Consider the following 20,790-nt stretch of genomic DNA (forward strand, 5'->3'; position numbering starts at 1 on the left):
ACACAACCGTCAGCCATAATCACTAAAAACGTGAGCAACGCCCTCAGACACCGGAAGCGGAGTGTTCACGGTCTCATCGCACCAAAGCGACCCCCTCATGCTCGAGAGGGCCCCCAAGGCACTCAGCCAAGCAGGCTAATTCTGTCCAATCCGGCACCCTCCGACGCTTCATTCCCTTGTAGGCCGAGCCAATGCTCGCCGTCTCCTACGAGTTTTTTGTGTGTTTTCTTCTGAAACTATTATAATTTGCAATAATAGTCCACTGCTTCACACCGTGAAGCATTATCTGCTGAAAATCCTCACTTTATTTTAAAACTACTGTAATAAAATAGTGTTTAATTTAAAAGAGGCCCCATTACTTAGTTTAGTCTATAAATAATAATTTATTGGAAGACATTTAAATAATAATATGGAGAAGGTGTTGAAAATTATATCCATCCACTTCTATGCACATGTCAACAAGTTTGACCATGTTCCTGGTTGCTCTTGTTAGCTGTACCCTTTCTGTTTCCTGGATGGCATTGGTAATGTTTGTCTTCAGTTCTTGCAGGGTGTGTGGATTGTTCCTGTAAAAAATTTCTTTTAAGAAACCCTATAGAAAGAAGTCTGGACCAGTCAGATCAGGAGATCTTTGGGGCCACAAACCTTTAAAAATGATTCTTCTATCGAAAGAATCCTGTAGCATCTCCGTAGTAGAGCGAGCTGTTTAACAAGTGGCGCCGTCCTGTTGCAACCAGTAATCACGTTCACCCTCTTGCGTATGGCTATGAACTGCATTAAAACTGACTTGTGTCGTGGATGTTTCTGATCTAATGCTGAACCTGTTTCGCAAAATTTTTTTAACTAACTTCTGAATAACATTTTTTACTGCTGCTCCTTTTCAAATTTCTCCTCGAACTTTCACATGATTTCGTCTAAATAAGTTTCCGTATCATCTAGTCTTAGGATCGATACCCAACAACAGTCTGGAATTCTTTAACCTGTCATTTCATCTACCTCATTGTTCTTTGTAAAATACGTGCTTAGTATTGGTTGTTGTTGTAATTTTGATATAGTACACTAGTTGTGATGATTAATCCACAGAAATTCATGTAATATATTTCTTATTAATTTATTGGAAGATGCTTTGTAAGGAGAAGTTATATGCCTATGCAGACATTTTCTTATTATATATATATATTTTTTTTTTTGCATTTTCCATCCAATTATTATACAAAGGGTACTAGGAAAGTTTTGCAATATAACGGAATGGATCATCACAGGCAGTTACGGAGTAAAGTATGTTTAGACAGATCCCAACCTGCACTGTATCTATTCTAGTCACTGTCACTGTCATTTGACTTTTGGCTTTGTTAGTGAAAAGAGGTGGTGATGTGGTCGAAAACTGAATACCGAGTAATTTTGCACGTGGTTTAAGCGTTGATCAGCGTATTTCATGATGCTATTAATGCCGAAAAAGTGTGAAAATGGGAATCTCCCTATATGAACATTATTGATGAAACTTGTTTGTAGACCCGACAAAGGCTCAGATCAAAGCTGGTGTTCAAAGATGAGGAAATTCTAGTTGCTGTTCGAAATTCCAGATCAATGAAGAGCAAGTTTTATTGAAAATTTGGAAGACAGTTACTGGGAAGTGATATATTATGGAATGCTTGCCTGAAATTGTTGAAGGTTTCAGGAAGCTACATAAATCAAGGAAGAACACACGGTTTCTTCACCAGAGATAACGCTCTAGCATATCGCTCCAAAGGTTGCTTTGAGTATATTTGGTCCGCACTGGAGTAAAACTGTTAGAACACTTTTTCTGCAGTCCTGATCTCACTCCATAGTGACTTTGCCCTGTTCTCTTAGGTGAAGAACAGACTGAAAGGGAGGCATTTCATTTTGTGAACGATGATGACGTAAATGCTTTGTATGGTGAGTGTGCCCAGATCTCTGATAAAACACAACAGATTTCTTTTGAAACTGGTTTCGAAGGATGGCGAAGCATATGATGTGTGTGGTGGAGATTATTTAAAAAACAAAAGGAAAAAGTCATACAGTTTCCTAGTGCCTTTTGTAAAGTGTGATCTCATTATGATTTTCATGTTAAACATATGATGTAATTGTCTGGAAATATCTGCATTAATTAATATTCCTTAAAGGCACATTTGAAAAAGCTTGTGAGTTTATATTTATACGAATACTCGTATATCATTATATATATATATATATATATATATATATATATATATATAAGAGGTGCGACAATAAAGTAATGAGACTGATGTGAAAAAAAATGTTGCTTACCGTTTTAATCATGTTTAGTGTTGTCTCCTTCAAAGTAGTTCCCCTCTGATTGCGCACACTTATTCCAGCTCGTCTGCCATTGATGGTAACATTTCTGGAACTCATCTTCTGTAATATCCTCAAAGACCCTCGTCACAGCTTTTTGGACATCTTGTGTTGTTTGAAAATGGTGTCCCTTGACCGCCATTTTAACTCTTGGAAATAGAAAAGTCGCACGGAGCGAATAAGGTGGCTGTGGTAGTACTAAAATTTGTTTTGAGGTTAAAAATTGCTGTACTGACATAGCAGTATGGGATGGCGCATTATCGTGATGCAGAATGCAATTATCAGCAATGTTGGCACGGACACGAAGAACTCGTTTACGAAGTCTTTATAAAATTTCTTTGTAGAAATATTGGTTAACTGTTGGTCCAGGAGGCACCCACTCTTTATAACAATTCCCTTGGAATTGAAGAAGCACACAAGCATGCGTTTCACTTTTGACTTCCACATGCGAGCTTTTTTTGGTCTGGTTGATCCCGTTGAGCACCATTGCGAACTTTGGCGTTTTGTCTCTGGATCGCATTGAAAAAACCAACCTTCATCACCAGTGATAACACGGCTCAACAAATCTGGATTGATTTCCGTTTGCTCTAACAGATAGGCTGCCACATTTTTCCGTGTTTCTCGCTGTTGTGCGAGATTTTTGGGGACCATTTTTGCACAAATCTTTCTCGTACCAAGATCTTCAGTTAATATTAGACGAACCGTTTCTCGATTGATGTTGAGTTCTTCTGCAATCATTTTCACGGATAATCTTGGATCAGATCGTACGATTTCACGCACCCTGGTCAAGTTGACATCTGTCCGTGAGGTTGATGGTCGTCCACTGCGGTCTTCATCTTCAACATTCGTTCTGCCTTCACTAAAAATTTTATGCCACCGAAAAACCTGAGCTCTTGACATAACCTCCTTTCCAAAAGCCTTCTGAAGCTTACCGTAAGTTGTCATCGCGTTTTCACCCGATTTAACGCAAAAATAAATGGCATACCGTTGCGCAATATTTTGCGGTTTCATTTCTGTGACGGGAGACACAAACACGTGTTCACTTATTACAGCACAACTCACAACTGAGCAGTTGCATCAATGTGCCGCTTGGACTAGAAGTAGCTTATAGACCAAGGTCAAAGATGGTGTGCCTACGCAAGCTGCAGGGTTGCCACATCTTGCAAAGAAAAATCAGTCTCATTACTTTATTGTCGCACGTCGTATACATAAATGAATGTTTGCTTGTTTGCCCCATATGCGTTCCTATACCATTCAGCCGATTACGATGAAACTTTGGCGAGTTATTGTGCACATGCCCGGGAAGTTTTCTGAATTAGTTTGGAACCCACTAGGCGGCGCTGGGGGTCGAGGTATTTCGAAAAATTGTATTTACGGTCCGATTTGGCTCATATTCACAATATACATTAGTTACGTGAAAAGAAATGTAAAACATGGACCCGTTAGATGGCGCTGGGGTTGAGATATTTGGAAAAATTACATTTATGGTTCGATTTGGCTCATATTCAGAATACGTATTAGTTACGTGAAAAGAAAAATTTTGCTAAAAACTCTACCCGCTAGGTGTCGCCGGTGTCGGGATGTTTACGAAAGCAAATATACAAACAGACTTTCTTCTATATATATATATATATATATATATATATATATAAAAGACAATCTTCGTTTGTGTCCACTTTAGACTAAAAAAAAACTACTGGACCGATTTACGCGCGGGAAAATTGAAAAATGAGAAAGGGAAGGGAAAATAGGAAATGGAGGATAGTGGAAAAAGTGATAAAATGAAGATTAATTTTGTGAATTCCGTATTGTTCAGTTTTTTAATGTTTTATCAAACTTTCAGTTGCGTTTATTTAATCTACGAGTATATATATACTCAAATCTAGCCATACCGACGAAGCATTGCCGGGTCAGCAAGTATATAAGTAAAAATTAATGTTTTGTTTGTTTTTCCCGTATTCGTTACTATATACCATTCATCCGATTGCAATGAAACTTTGGTGAGTTGTGCGCGCACGCCCGCGAAGGTTTTTGAATTAGTTTGTACCAGCTAGGTATCGCCACCTAGCGGGTACAAACTAAAAAATACCGCTGCCACCTAGCGGTATTTTTTTTATTTGCAAAAAATGGACCCGCTAGGAGTTGACGCTGGGGTCGAGATATTTCAAAAGATTGTATTTATGGTCCGATTTTGGTATTTATGGTTCATATTGAGAATGTGGGTTTCACGGAAAGAAATACCTCTGCAAAACGTGAAACCGCTAGATGACGCTGAGGTTGAGATATTTGGAAAAATTGCATTTATGGTTCGATTCGGTTCGTATTCAGAATATACATTAGTTACGTGAAAAGAAATATTTTTACCAAAAATGGAAAAAGGGAAATAAGGGAAAAGGGAAGAAAAGAAGGGAAAAAGGAAAAGTTAAATTTTGTAAGTTCCGTAATGTTGCTTTGTTGTATGCTTTGTACTAGCGTCTGGTTTTTTATTTTTGTTTTTCTTACATACTATATTTTTGTTGTAGGTTTTCCAATACTTAATTAAAAATGAAATAAAATAAACATTTCTTTAAAAGAAAACTACTTCAAAAAATGTATCAATACAAATTAAAAGACTAGCAAGTTGTTTGTAGTTGTATTGTTTTTAATTTTTCACCAACTCACACAAAAATAAAAAAAAAGTTTCTGAAATTTTTTAATGTGTTTTTTTAATTGGGTTTCATTTTGTAAAAAGTTGATTTTACATATTGTTTTCTATTAAATCTTTTCATCAGAATGGCTATATTTATCTTGTGTTTTTTTAGATTTCTTAGTAATGAGAGCCCTTTATTAAAAAAAAAAATATTGTAGTATTATCAGGATATAGAAAAAGTTTATTATATCTTAAAATTGGAAATGTCAGTGTTTCATTGATAAATGAACTAATAATGGACTAATTGTTATCATATTTGTATGTTGTGTTTGAGTTATTGTAGTTTTAAAAATAACACATCCTTATTGTGCAATTGAACTTATGATCTTGCTAGTGTTAATTGTTATTGTAAACAACTTTATCACTTCTTCAATTTAGAATCATAGTTTCAATCTTTACTTTTACATACTTTGTAAGAAATTCTTTTTTAATTTTTATTTTGTCTTCATATATATGTTACAAAAATAAACGTTGTTCATACTATTTGAATGATTCTGGTTCTTCTAAGGTTTCCTTACACCATTATTTTCTTGTTAATGTATTTAATTTTTTTTTACGTGGGCGATTCCGTATAAGTAAGACTATATTTATATGTGTTCTAAATTTCCAGTTTCTATCACTTGTATTGAGAATTTAAAATAATTAGAATTTGAAATAATAATTTTTTTCTAATTAAGAAAGAAAAACACCACAAATATTTTCTAATTCAATTATTTTTTTTTTCTGTATTATTTTTAATAGTTATTATTCTTTGTGTTTAGTGAGGTTTTTTCCGGTTAAAACATGTCTTTTTTTTCTTGTTTAGCCTCCGGTAACTACCGTTTAGATAATTCTTCAGAGGATGATATGAATGAGTGTAAATGAAGTGTAGTCTTGTACATTCTCAGTTCGACCATACCTGAGATGTGTGGTTAATTGAAACCCAACCACCAAAGAACACCGGTATTCAAATCCGTGTAAAAATAGTTGGCTTTACTAGGACTTGAACGCTGGAACTCTCGACTTCCAAATCATCTGATTTGGGAAGACGCGTTCACCCTAGACCAACCCGGTGGGTGGTTAAAACATGTCTAGTTTTGTTTATCATTTTTCTATATTTTTTTTGTTTTCCCCTGTGGTCATATTTAGCTCTCTTACTTTTGATTTTGATCAATTTTTACGTATTCTACTTTTTTAAAAACAGTTTTTTATCAAAATATCATCTATATACTTTATTAAATAATGTATTATTTAGTGTTACTATTTTGATTGAAATTATTATTTAATGATTTCAGAATGAATAATAATCATTGCTTTCAACAGTTAGGATTAAAAATTTGTAGAATTTGGTTGTTTCCTATTAAACTCGGTTATTTTTACATGGATTTGAATATTAGATCGTGGATACCGGTGTTCTTTGGTGGGTTTCAATTAACCACACATCTCAAGAATGGTCGAACTGAGATTGTACAAGACTACACTTCATTTACACTCATACATATCATCCTCTGAAGTATTATCTGAAAGGTAATTACCGGAGGCTAAACAGAGAAAAGAAAGAAAGAAGAGTTTGATTGTTATTTACTAGAAAATGTGTTATTGACTTCTGTATAAAACTTCTATTTAAATATTTTATTTTGTTGTTTTTGTGCAGTTCAGAGTCATATTTATAATACATAGTATCTGTAATATAATGATGGAATTTCAAACTTAGTTTTGGAGAAAAGCATGAAACAGGTATTTGTTAAAATGAAATGAAATTATCCAAGCTTTTGGTAGGTAAACAAGTTTTAGTATCAATTCTTGATTGCTGTATTATAAGATCAGTAGCCGTATGAAATCTATCAGTAACCATGATTATGGTGCAGAGGAAGGTTCACTGTTTCGTACTTGCTTTCAATTTGAAAGATTTTTCCACCTTTTTGACAGTATGGCATGGCATCAAATCTTGTTGGAACATTTCATTGGCTTGTGGAAATTTGTGCCTTGTATTTTGAAGTTGTGTTACAATCCTTTCCTTCAGAATTTTGAAGGCATCGATCGCTTTTCAATGTACCATATACTTGAAGTAATGAACAAAGATCTTCAAATGTGAAACAACCCCAAAACATTTTTTCTGGGAGTGTTTAACTGATGGTTGGATTTGAGCCAGTAATGTTTTTTCATCTGATTCCTTTTTAATGAATAGAATCCTTTGCCTCTGAACATAAAAATGTGACTTTTCGGAAAACATAACGTTTTTCCAGTGTTCTTTGGTCTAGTTAGCATGTGCTGTGGCACAGAACAACATTTTGTACATCGCTGGAGTTAAAAGCTGCATTTTAGCTTGCCAACGAGCTTTCCTTCCAGCTACAAGAAGTTGGCGACTAAACAGTATCAGTTGTCACGTTTAAATTCGTTCCACTGGCTGCTGACTTGACTTAGGTCCATAACGGATAATTTTGGATCAAGTTAACTTTTTTTTTTACTAATAACCGATCCTGTGCTGAAATAGTTTTTCTTTTATGACCACAGTTGCCTTTCCTTTGAAGAGAAACCAGTTTCTTTAAATTGTTTTAAAGAGCCTTCACTGCCACTAGTCCAACACCACACTCAGAAGCTATTTGTTGTTGGGTTATACTGGTATGCTCAAAAAGAGAAACATTTTTCGAAGGAGTTTTGTCCATTATTATACATTACAAGACACAAAACAAAAAATATATGTGGACATCACATGATTTCCTTCTACGCCTATTACCTATAAAATTACATATATACATTTTTAAAAGTACATAAAATTTTATTTCGCTAATAACTTCTGACTTTTTTCATATTTTTTTTTTTATTGCTATTATTGAATTATTATTTATTGTAAAAGCGTTTTTACAATCAGAGGTTAATAATTATTAATAAATCAATATATTTAAATTAAAAAAAAAGGGGATGAAGTCTGATTCGAACCGATGTGCCTTCCCTTTGTGAGATCCAAATATTTCATTAATTAAAATTTTATTTGGTTATAACTCTAGAACCAATGAAAATAAGTACCACTTATGATAGATATATCATTGAACATCTCTCAATAAGGGCTTATTACTGCGGTTAAGAAAAAGCCCAAAATCAATTTTGTTTGGATTTTGGGCTAATTTTTGGGACACTTTTCTTTCAGTCGATTGCAATTAAATGGGGCGGTGCAGAAATAGATGTAACAACAGTCCTACATCCAAAATTTCAACATCCTACGGCTAATCGTTTTTGAGTTATGCGAGTTACGTATGTATGTACAGACGTCACAGTGAAACTGCTCAAAATGGATATTTCCGTTGAAATCCGAAAACCAAAATTTTTCGCGATTACAATACCTCCTTGTACTTCGTACACGGAAGTAAAAATACAAAAATATGATTTTGCCATAAAAAATGAAGTAAACTTTCACAGAACACTATTATTTATAACATGAAGATTGCTAAATAATCAAAGAACAATAACCTCACATACACTATGTAAAGAATGGGTGTGGTCAAGCAGTGTAGCCACAACATAGAAGTAAAGAAAAAAAATTCCCTGTGTTCGAATTAATTTGCACGCTACTATATTTCTGTAATCCAAAAAAAAAATCAGTTCGGAAGTATTTTGTAGAATTAAATGTTCCAAAAACAATTGTTAACTCCGTTTTTAAAAAATGATTATACTTTACGGGTTAAAAAATTCGCGTGTTTCATAAAATTTATTTACAAGATAAAAAAATTATTTGAATTCACTATAGAAATTCAGATAGGTTAAAACATTTAAAGTAAAATGAAGCTTCATTCTCTAGTTTTGTAACGAGCACTTCAGTACAATATTCAAGTATGGGATACTGAAGTTCCATCTGTCGTGATAAAACATCAACGTGACAGCCCAAAAATTAATGTACGGTACGCAGTTGGACGAGATTTGTCTTCGTTTCTTTTTGTTAATCTTGGTACAAATGGAAGTAAGAAGAAATCAAGGATAATAATAAGAGGAATAGTGGAAAGATAGTCTTTCCAAAAAGGGAGCGTTTGCTTTTTGAGAAATCAAAATAATTTTCTCAGAACCATTATAGGGCAAGAAGGGATACAAAGAGATGTGAACACATCGGTAGGATAAGGAGAAATCAGTAAAGTAATGCCTCTAGTTACCTTTTTATAACTAGCCAGAATTCTGTACCGAGTTTTTCTCTCCCCAAAGCGTAGTAGGGTTTTCAGTTGACGTAAAATTATTGTTAATTTATAGCAAATGATGTTAGCTAGACTTGTAAATAGTTGTTGTTTATTTATTACGCATTCAGAATGCTATTTTAACGTTACGTAATATTGAATTTAATCGATAATCATAACTTTATAATGCATTCTTCAACTTGTTTCCATTACATTAATCAAAATTAAAATAAATAAAAATCCTTTTAATTAATTCCAATTAGTGTGTTTATAGTAGATCTAGAAAAGGATCGTTAAAAAAAATTGAAAAATAATCATATAAAATAGAACTTGTTTCTCTTGTTGAAAAAGTTAAAACTTAATGTACATGTTCAGTCACACATGTGAATGCCAATGACGTTACATCCATACTAATGAAGATTTCGAAAACTAAAATAGACAAAGCGCACACACGAACCATTAAAAAAGGTTTTTCAAAACTCCGGGTGCTCTGGACTGGTTGTCAAATTTGGACATTTCCATTTTATTGTGAATACTTTATATACTTGTAAAACCATACGATATATATATATACAGTCGTTTATAACTCATAAATGAAAAGAGATAATCAAATGAAACAAATGTGGCATACGTCTTATTTGCTACAACTTAACATTTATTTTTCCATGAAGGCAACATTTCCTCCACTGTGAACCAGTTTTCTCATTCCATCAGTAAAAAAATGCTGGCCTTAATTAAAATGTTTTTCTTAATTCACGATCTTAACTGCTTACTTTTTACGACCTTGATCCACGACCTCACTTCAGTTATGGTGAAACGAATACCAATAGTATTCTTTAATCGAGAAAAGCCGTGAAATCACAGGGCAACAAATTTACGAAGTATACAACAAATTTAATGTGATGTGGTATAGGTTTAAATTTTTCTTACAAAAGCCTCGGCAGTTGCATACAGCATTATTTTGTTCCAGAATTATCGGTTCAGTGATTTTTTAAACACGATACACATGTCACCTAAGGTGTTTTAATATTTATTTTTTGCAGAGAATTTTCAGTTGTCTTTTACGTACGTGTGTTTGTAATCACAGAACTGTCAGTACAAGGTTTATCTTCAATATTCAATTTTACCAGCTTCGTATGCATCAAATTTTATTGCCCACCTGCTCTCAGTACAGTTGCTCAACAATTTCATCGCCATAAACTACTTTTAATGTCGATGAAAGTCAATAGCGTTCCTTTTTTCTGCTGTTAAAAATATAATCATGACATGTTTTAGACTTGTTGAATTAGCAGGTGTATCTGACTCCATTACAATATATTGACAGAAAATAAGAGAATATCAATAAGAGAACAAACATTTATTTTTGGATGTTTTATTTTTATATTTTGTGATTTTTTTGTTATCTTATTTTTAGAATGTTAGTAAAAGGGGGGTTAGTAAAAGGGGTTAGTAAAAACCAACATACTTGGCGTTTATAGACCTAGAAAAGGCATTCGATAACGTAGACTGGAATAAAATGTTCAGCATTTAAAAAAAATTAGGGTTCAAATACAGAGATAGAAGAACAATTGCTAACATGTACAGGAACCAAACAGCAACAGTAGCAATTGAAGAACATAAGAAAGAAGCCATAATAAGAAAGGGAGTCCGACAAGGATGTTCTCTATCTCCGTTACTTTTTTAATCTTTACATGGAACTAGCAGTTAATGATGTTAAAGAACAATTTAGATTCGGAGTAACAGTACAAGGTGAAAAGATAAAGATGCTACGATTTGCTGATGATATAGTAATTCTAGCCGAGAGTAAAAAGGATTTAGAAGAAACAATGAACGGCATAGATGAAGTCCTACGCAAGAACTATCGCATGAAAATAAACAAGAACAAAACAAAAGTAATGAAATGTAGTAGAAATAACAAAGATGGACCGCTGAATGTGAAAATAGGAGGAGAAAAGATTATGGAGGTAGAAGAATTTTGTTATTTGGGAAGTAGAATTACTAAAGATGGACGAAGCAGGAGCGATATAAAATGCCGAATAGCACAAGCTAAACGAGCCTTCAGTAAGAAATATAAGTTGTTTACATCAAAAATTAATTTAAATGTCAGGAAAAGATTTTTGAAAGTGTATGTTTGGAGTGTCGCTTTATATGGAAGTGAAACTTGGACAATCGGAGTATCTGAGAAGAAAAGGTTAGAAGCTTTTGAAATTTGGTGCTATAGGAGAATGTTAAAAATCAGATGGGTGGATAAAGTGACAAATGAGGAGGTATTGCGGCAAATAGATGAAGAAAGAAGCATTTGGAAAAATATAGTTAAAAGAAGAGACAGACTTATAGGCCACATACTAAGGCATCCTGGAATAGTCGCTTTAATTTTGGAAGGACAGGTAGAAGGGAAAAATTGTGTAGGCAGGCCACGTTTGGAATATGTAAAACAAATTGTTAGGGATGTAGGATGTAGAGGGTATACTGAAATGAAACGACTAGCACTAGATAGGGAATCTTGGAGAGCTGCATCAAACCAGTCAAATGACTGAAGACAAAAAAAAAAAAAAGTAAAAGGAGAATGAAACATGATGACCTTGTACGACATTATTTTTTTCCAGCTTACGTTCCGGAGCGCATTACATTTCAGTCATTACCTCTATACATGTACGTAATGTCAAATTACATTTCTGAATAAGAGATAAAAAATTGACAAATGTATACAAAAGGTTAAGACTGTAGTTTACAAAATTTAATTAATGGAGCTTAGATGTGATCAATGGAAAATCGACTTCAATTAATGTGAATAAAACTACAGTCAAAAATCTTTTCTAGAAAAATTAACGTAATGCATAACATTTATTGAATTTCAGATGAGGTTATAATTTAGGAACATGATTTTATTAGAGATTTGGGTGTTATTTACGCTGCAATATTATAATTTAATGAATACGTTGATACGCTTCAACAAGAATAAATTTAGATTTAATTAAATAAGTAAATATTTTATTGATGCATTATATCCTGGAGTCATTAACAAATTAAAGTGTTCTTGTTATGAATCTACAATTTGGAATAGAAAGTAAGAGAATACTAGCCCGCTGTTAAAGGTTTTCATTGCTAATCTCCCTTTTTTCATTTTTATATGCACTTTTATCCAAATTTACTTTTTTGAAATAGATTAATTGGTAATAATTTATTTAAAAATAAAAAAATGTCAGGGTTGTATTCTTTTTTATTTCCTTGTACTAAGTAAAGGAAATATTGTAATCGCGAAAAATTTCGGTTTTCAGATTTCAACGGAAATGTCCATTTTGACCATCCCTTAATCCATTTTGACTAGTTTCGGCGTGACGTCTGCACGTACGTACGTGTGTGCGTATGTATCTCGCATAATTCAAAAACGATTAGCCGTAGGATGTTGAAATTTTGGATTTAGGACTGCTGTATCATCTAGTTGTGGTGCACCTCTCTTCTTGATGGCAATCGACTGAACCAAAAGTGTTCAAAAAATCCCCAAAACATTTGGATTTCGGATATTTTCTTATCTACAGTAATAAGCTCTCATTGGAAGCTTTTCAACGATTATCATAAGCGGTACTTATTTTCATTGGTTCCAAAGTTTTCACATCGGTTCAAATTCGACTTTTTTGTAACCTTTTTTTTTAATTTAAATATATTGGTTTATTAATGACTAGCTAATACCCGGCATGCGTTGTAATACCACTCAAAGAAAGAAAGTGTTGTGTTTTAATTCTGTTTACAAATCAGAAGGTTTTCCGATGCATGAGCAGGCCACATACAGCTGTCCATGTGATAAGCATGGATTTTCCAAATTTAGTTCACATACTTGTAGCGATTGTCCCTGTGCTTTGCTGGTGCTCATTGCAAATGCGAGTCGCATCGGAAAGAAAAAGTCCGTATATTTGTTTGTTTATTTTGTAAATATCCAAATCGGACACAAATGCAATTTTCCGAAATATCTAGTCCCCAGCGCCACCTAGCGGGTCCAAACTAATTCAGAAACCATCGCGGGCGTGCGCACAACTCACAAAGATTTCATCGCAGTTGGATGAATGCAATGGTATTTCCCTTCTTCCATTTTCCTGTTTTTCACTTTTCCCCTTTTTCCCGCGCGTAAATCATTTCAGAAGTTTTTTAGTCTATAGCGGACACACATACGAACATTACCTTTTATATATATATATATATATATATATATATATATATATATTAAGTCTGTTTGTATATTTGTTTGTTTGTTTGCTTGTTTGTTTCGTAAATATCTCGACACCGGCGCTAGCGGGTATAGTTTTTGCAAAAATTTTTCTTTTCACGTAACTAATATCAGCCAAATCGGACCATAAATATAATTTTTTGAAATATCTTGACCCCAGCGCCACCTAGCTGGTCCAAATTAATATACATATAAATAAAATTTATTTAAATTAATTTTTTTGTAGTCCATATTTCCTCTGTACGTAAATTCTACCCACTTATGTAACACAAATTTATTCAGCCACTCCACAAAGTACAGAATTAAAGAACACTCTTACCTTACTTTTTTCATTTTCATAGCACTTTCGGGCCTAAGCCCATCTTTAGTAAATTTTTAAATTGTTTTCTCTTTTATATTTATATATTAAAGTACATGATACGTTAAAATTTTTGGAACACATATTTGTTCAGTCAATAAAAAATTATTTTTTAATGTTTTAATAACATTTAAACATTTTTTTTGTGTCATAATTATTAGATCTATTATTGTGAGAAAATTATTACTTAATTTGATACTAATTTATACAATACTAGAATTATCAATAAATAAAAACAATTAATATTTAATTGAATTGAACGTAAAGCGGAGGACATGAAAACAAATACAAAATTACAACATCAATTTTCTGCCATAACTCGGCTATTTGTTAACCGATGTTAAAAAATAAAATGTCATTTTGTTCAAAATAAAAGGCTTAATATTTTAGCAAATAACAAATTGTGATAAAACTAATATTTATGGACGTATAACGAATTGAAAAATAAAAATTGCCGTCATTTTGTAATTTGCAAAGGTATTTAAGTTCTGATTTTTTGATAATTTTAAAACTTTATTACCAACATGTTTGCCAAATATTAATGTGATTAGTTTGTCTGAACTTCAGATATAAATTTTTGTATAAAAATAACATAATGGTTGACCGGGGGAGAACAAAGGAGAAATTGTTATTTTTCCTAAGGATATTTTTTGTTTAGTTAGTTTAACAAGTAGAATTCGAAAAAGTATAGCCAGCCCACCATTTTAGAAACATTTTGTATAACTGAATGGATTAATTTATCTGTACCGTATAGAAGCTACAGAACCTTCGTATGAATGATTAGTTTCTTGTGATTAGAATTAAAGTGCACTTGGTAGGGCTATTCCATTGATTTTTATTTGTTGTTGGATTATGCAAATTTGTTATTCTTCCTGCAGAAAGCATCATCCCTTTAACTTAAAAGAAAATCAATGTTGAGATTTAGTATACCCTAAGTAGAATTTATACTGAAAAATGTAAGTTTATTTTTAGAGTTATAATTTTTAATATTTCATTTATTGTTTATTGTCAGATTTATAATTAATTGTATAAATTTGATTATGATTTAAAATAATTTTCACAAGTTGCACAAAATTTTGTTGCTAATGGTTTTTGCACTTGTTTATCGATTTTTGCTTTAGAACTGAAAGATATTATTTTAAAATTGGACTAAATCAGCTCAGAAAAAGATTATCCACTGGTTGGATTGTAACCATCTCACTTTAAATGTCGGTAAAACCATTGAATTGTAATTTTTAAGTAATTATAACAGTGCTGATTTTATGGATAGAATTCCCATTAATGATAATGATAGTATTTCTGTTGACCACAAAGGGAAATTTGTCGGTGTTTTATTAGATGAAAGGTTCTAATAGGATGACCTGATTAATTTAGTTTGTAACAGTATCAGGCCATATGATTTTGTCTCAAGGTTTTGCTCTGAAGTGCTGTAATAAAACACTTAAGCTTGTCATGAATGTTAAATTGCAATAAGTCAACGTGATATGTTCTCATATAAAAGTCATCTCTTTGGGCTTCCTCAAAAAATAATTTTATAATGGCTTTTATCCCATTTACCTGGTACCCGTAATTATGAGTCGTGTAGATCTATATTTATAAAATTAAATATAGAAATTTATCCTTGTATTTATAAATGTGCAGTGTTTGTTAAAAAGAATATCATTTATCCATAAAAAAACAATATCCACCTTTACCAAACTAGATGATGTATAAACACAATACTTTGGTTGCAAGAAAAGACCGTATTATGCTTTGGTTGTCATTTTTAATAAATTTCAGAACCGTTTGAAAAATCTTACCAATTTAAAATATAGTTAAAATGTTTTTACTAAAACAATATTATTCAATTGATGAATTTTTAAGTACTAATTAAAAAAAAAATTATCTGCACCCTGTTCAATGTGTAAATATGTGCTCAAAATAATTTTTAGTAGCATCTTTTGAACTGCAAGTTATTTTGTAGTAATTTTTTGTTTGTTTTAGGTGTATTTACGTTAATGTTGTTTCATGTATTCATATTTAAATAGTTAATATGGACTTAGAACACATCTTTTTTTTATCTTGTAATTTATTTTTACATTTATAATTTATCTTTTAAAGACATGATCTATATAATCTTTTATATTCCGATCAAAATTAAGATTATTTATTTATTTGTATTCTGCAGTTATAAGTTAATATTTTGCTTTACAGTTTTTTACGGGTAATAGTGAGGATGTCAGCAATATGTTTATTATATAAAAGCAATTTGTCAGCATGGTCTAAATCAGCTTCCATTTAAGTACATATTGATCGTTAGTACAACCTGATTAAATCAGAGTTTGTAGACATCTACATCTCTTCAAGTAAAGTGTATGTGTAGTTTATTCCTCAAACATCAGGCTTCAATGTGTTACTTATTTGAGTTGAACAGTCAGTCGACCAAACCATTGTAATTGCAAAATGTAGTCTGTTGGTTTCAGTATTTAATTATTGTAATAGTGGAGTTTTACATAAGTACGTGACTTAGAAACAACTAAAAAGAATTGTTTAGTACATCATAAACCTCTTTCTTTTACACATAAACTAAAAAAGTAACAAAGCAAATATAGATAATAAAGCTAAAACAATGATTACACTGGTACATTCTAAAACTCGTATCACATATTCAACCAAATATAACAAACACAGACTTACTCCACTTAATGTCATTAAAATTAATTTATAAACTGGAATAAGTGAAAATTAATCTAATCTGTTACTAATAGGTACACCACTACACAGTTAATAGACTAATAAAGATAGGCTAAATGATTTAATTCTATCATACTCTCTAATCAGCAGAAAAAAAAAGATTTTTTTTTACTTATTGGAGCATAAATGAACAAACATGGAAAAGTTTTTCTATAATATAATTTTATATTTTTTTGTTTAAATTTTGTTATTGGAAATAGTATTTAATTTATTTTTTGTATTATTTTTCTTTTGTTGCAGTTTACTGGAAGGTGTTATTTGTCTTAAATATGTTGGTTTTTATTGACTGTGCTTTGTCCACAGTCAAAAAAATATTAGGTGTGTTAATATTAATAAATGATGACCGTTGTTGTGGATCATTAGCAAAAAATTTGTGTCAACGAACAATTGAACAGTCTGCATAATCTAGTGTTGGAACGTTTATATAGCTATAAAATATTAAAAAGTAAATAATTTTATATTAAAACGGAAAGAAGAAATAAGTATATAAATTTTAATAATTCTTTTTTTATTGTAATTTTCTGTGATAATAAATTTTAAGATTTTACAGCAGTACTGCTTAAAATTCAGGTATGTATATTGCATTAATTGTTAATTACTTATATTAGTTTATGTATATTTAAATATATATATATATATATATATATATATGTATCTAAAATGTAAATTTTATTATCACATTTGAATTATTTAGACAGATTTACTATTATTTTATCTAATTATGACAAGCTTCATGCTTCTGTCTGAGGAATCAGGATTGTATGTTACCTGGTTATTAATGTGACATAATATTGAAGTTAGAAAACTAAAATTGGAAATTATTAGAACAGAAAGTATTTCGTAAAGTAATTTTATTATCAAAAATGTTATAAAATGCAACTGATATAATTTGTAAAATAAAGATGGTATAAGTTAACGCTAGAGTAAATTTTATACCAGATTGCGACTTGGTGAATGGTGTCCATCATAGCATTTAAATAATCTGGTCATTTCAATGTCAATTTCTTTTTGTTTTGTCAGTTAGTATATTTTTATTGTACTGGTTTGTTATTTATATAAGTAGATGTAAATTTTATGAGTAATTGCAGAAAGAACTGGACTTAGGCTGATCACTGTTAACTGCAGACGCATCTCTTTTAAGATGTAAAAGAGTGTTTAACTGAATCAAAAAAATATTTTCTGTTATCGTCACAAATTGTATTGCCAATAGTTTTTTATTTACAGGGCTATAAAAAAAAATAAATTGTTCATTTAACATGTTGGTTTTATATCAAATTGAAATTATCAGACTAAACAAAATTAAAGAATATTGTCATTGGTTTTGATCGTTTATTGATGAAAATGTGACTAAAAAAATTATTATTATTTTTTTTTATAGTGATAGTATCTTGTTTACCTTAGAAATTATGTGAACAACTAAATATGAAGTGATGAAAATTTTCACTTGTTTCACTAATAACCATCTGAAACTGGTGTGCATAAAGTTTTAAATTGGCTCATAAAATTATTGTCAGTCTCTCGGCTTCATGTAATAATCGCTATTTTTTGTATAGTAGATATGAAAGTTAATCATAATTTAACAGAAAAGTTTTTGTTATATTGTTGGAGGAAATAAACAAGAATGTTAGTTACAGCTAGATGGTCTGCTTGTCTTTTTTCTAATGAAATGATTGTTAAATGCAAATATTTAAAACGTTTTTTTGGTGGTCATTGATTGCAAAAGTTTTGTGGTCAAGATCTCTTGATCTTACACCATATATTTCATATTTTTTGGGATAATTAAAAGTGTAGTTTTTAGAACAATCTGAACTCATGATGAGCTGAAAAATGTGATTTACAAACATTACAAAATGTAGCTACAAATCTCATGAAATAGGTAACCTGTAAAGGTTATATACTTGTATCTGGCTTTGAGGAAATCACATTAAAGAGCTACTGTAAAATTAAAAGTAAATGGCTTGAATATATTTATAATTTGATTCATATATTGTGAAAAAAATAGTTGAAATAATGAAGACATTTTTTAAGCGAGAACAATTTAAACTTTACTGCCAGCTTATATTTTGGAAACAGATAACATTAGTGTAGCAAGTCTATTTTTTAGTCATCTGTTGGCAACAGTATTCAGTATTCAAGTTACATTCATGTTAATTACTGTGCATAACGTAATTGAAATAATTGTTAAAATATGTAGAAGGTTTGAAAAGATTTTGCCTGACAGATGTATAAGTATGACCGTATGATTATGATATTTGTCAAGATGGTATGCTATAAAATTTCAGATGTGTGGATTTAGTTGCTTGTTTGTGAGAATCAAGTAAAGCAAACAAGTTTTAAACAATTTCTAACAAATGGATAAAATTGAAGTTTGAGTTTTATAAAGTATTATTTTTTTAAGGTTTATTCTCAGTGGACATTCTGAAAGCGTTAATATTCCACTTAACTTAAAAGGAAGGGGATTCTTCCCCTTCCTTTTTGACAGAAAAAAGTGAGTGCTGCATTTAAAAATGATGAGTCACATCCATTCAAGATGATAAAAGCTTGGGATACCTAAAAACTGCTATAAGTGATGAAGTTGTTACAAAAATTCACAGTGCTGTGTTAAATGATAGTTGACTTAAGTTTCATGAGCTTGCTGACATTTCAAACATCTTGATAGACTGTGTCCTTCGCATTTTAAATGATGTTTTAGGTTAGAATAATCCTTCTGGTTGATGGGTGTCATGTTTGTTAGCAGTTGACAAAATTTCATTTGACTGAATACTTCGTGAGGATATTTATACTTATTTAAACACGATGATTCCTCTTAGTTTCTGCGACGTTTTGTTACGGTTGATGAAGTATGGGAATCATCATTACATGCTAGAGACCAAACGGTGGATGGAAGCAGGTGAAAGTACACTTTGGAAAGTAAAAACGGTTCCATCAGTAAGAACTGTCATGGCTGCAGTTTTTTAGGGTTGGGTGGTGTTCATAGACTATATGGAAAAAAGCAGGACCATCACTGGTATTACACTTCACTACTGGACCAGTTGGAGGATACTTTAATGTCCACATCTAGCCAAAAAGGTAAAGTTCTTTCACAATGATAAAATGGCTATATATGTCTTGGATTTTGCTGCAGAACTTATGACTTATGCTTCCACTTGTGTCTGATTTTGCTTCCAGCGATTATTTCCTCTTTCCAAATCTAAAGAAATGGTTCTTTGAATAAGATTCACTTTAAATAATAATGTCAAATATGATGTGACCACTTATTTTGCCGAGTTGGACAAATTGCACTAAACTAGGGTTATTAAAATGTTAAAAAGTCTAAATGTAATGAATTCAAGTTATTGAAAAAATTGAAAACTTTTTTGAAAAATTGTGTGTTTTCTTTGTCAGGCAGAGAACTTTCTGAATGTCCCCATAATCTCATGAAGTTAGAGGTTCAAGTAGATTTGTTTTTAGACAAAAAAACAATCTGCTGCTGCTGAAATTATGTCAGATCATATACCAGTCGCACTGGCCATGTTTTCAGTTATTCTACTCTAAAAAAAAATAATGTTAAAAAATAGTTATAAAATAATGATTTTTTTTTTAGACTGCAAAAGTATTTGTTTAAATTTTTGTAAAACATAATTTTATAATTGTAATTTGTTTTATGATTATTATTTATGATTCTTTTCCCAATTGATATATATATAATTAAAGTTGCTACTTTAAGATTTAACTTGATTTGGCAATTTTTTTATCACGATTATTAGTTAATTAAATATAGGTGTTTGAAATATGCTAAATACTTCTGACATTTATAAAAAATCAAAATAAACTATATGGTAGTTGTAGAAGGAGATTCATAAAAATGACTGGCTCTCAAAGTTTTAAACGGAAGTGAAAATAAATAAAGGTTCGTAATTTATTCTTGTTTTTCACATCTTGGTAATGTCCTGATGCCCTTGATAATTAATTTAAAAATCAGTATATATTACAACATTTCCTACATTCATGAGAATTATATATCCCACATATATTATTTGTTGACATTACTGAAATAATTAAATCTACTGTTTAAATACATTCAATCTTATTTGAACTATTTATGCAAACCAGAAATTGAACTACTAACAAAAGATTACATTGCAGTGTAATGTAATCTTATTATTTCCAAAATTTAATACCATCTCTTAAACTATTATTGATTATCTGACATTTACTTTTAATGATTACTGTTGTCTGTTTGCTGTGTAATTAGTCCAGTTAATGCTTACAATTTAATAGTTACAAAACTGTTAGAAAGCTGTACTTATGGAGTTGTATTAAGATTAATAAAAGA

General features: G+C 31.2%; 1 protein-coding gene across 5 annotated transcripts in view; it reads left to right on the forward strand.

Moving 5' to 3' along the window:
* LOC142333437 (E3 ubiquitin-protein ligase RNF13-like) overlaps positions 1-20,790 on the forward strand; it is a 114,959-nt gene that overhangs the window by 30,024 nt on the left and 64,145 nt on the right. For all 5 annotated transcript variants that reach the window (XM_075380534.1, XM_075380532.1, XM_075380530.1 and 2 more), the window contains exon 2: positions 16,716-17,045. The gene's annotated coding sequence lies outside the window, so the exon portion shown is untranslated. The remainder of the gene's footprint in view (positions 1-16,715; positions 17,046-20,790) is intronic.

Source organism: Lycorma delicatula, chromosome 12, assembly GCF_047948215.1.
Source record: "Lycorma delicatula isolate Av1 chromosome 12, ASM4794821v1, whole genome shotgun sequence".
NCBI classification, from domain to species: Eukaryota; Metazoa; Arthropoda; class Insecta; order Hemiptera; family Fulgoridae; genus Lycorma; species Lycorma delicatula.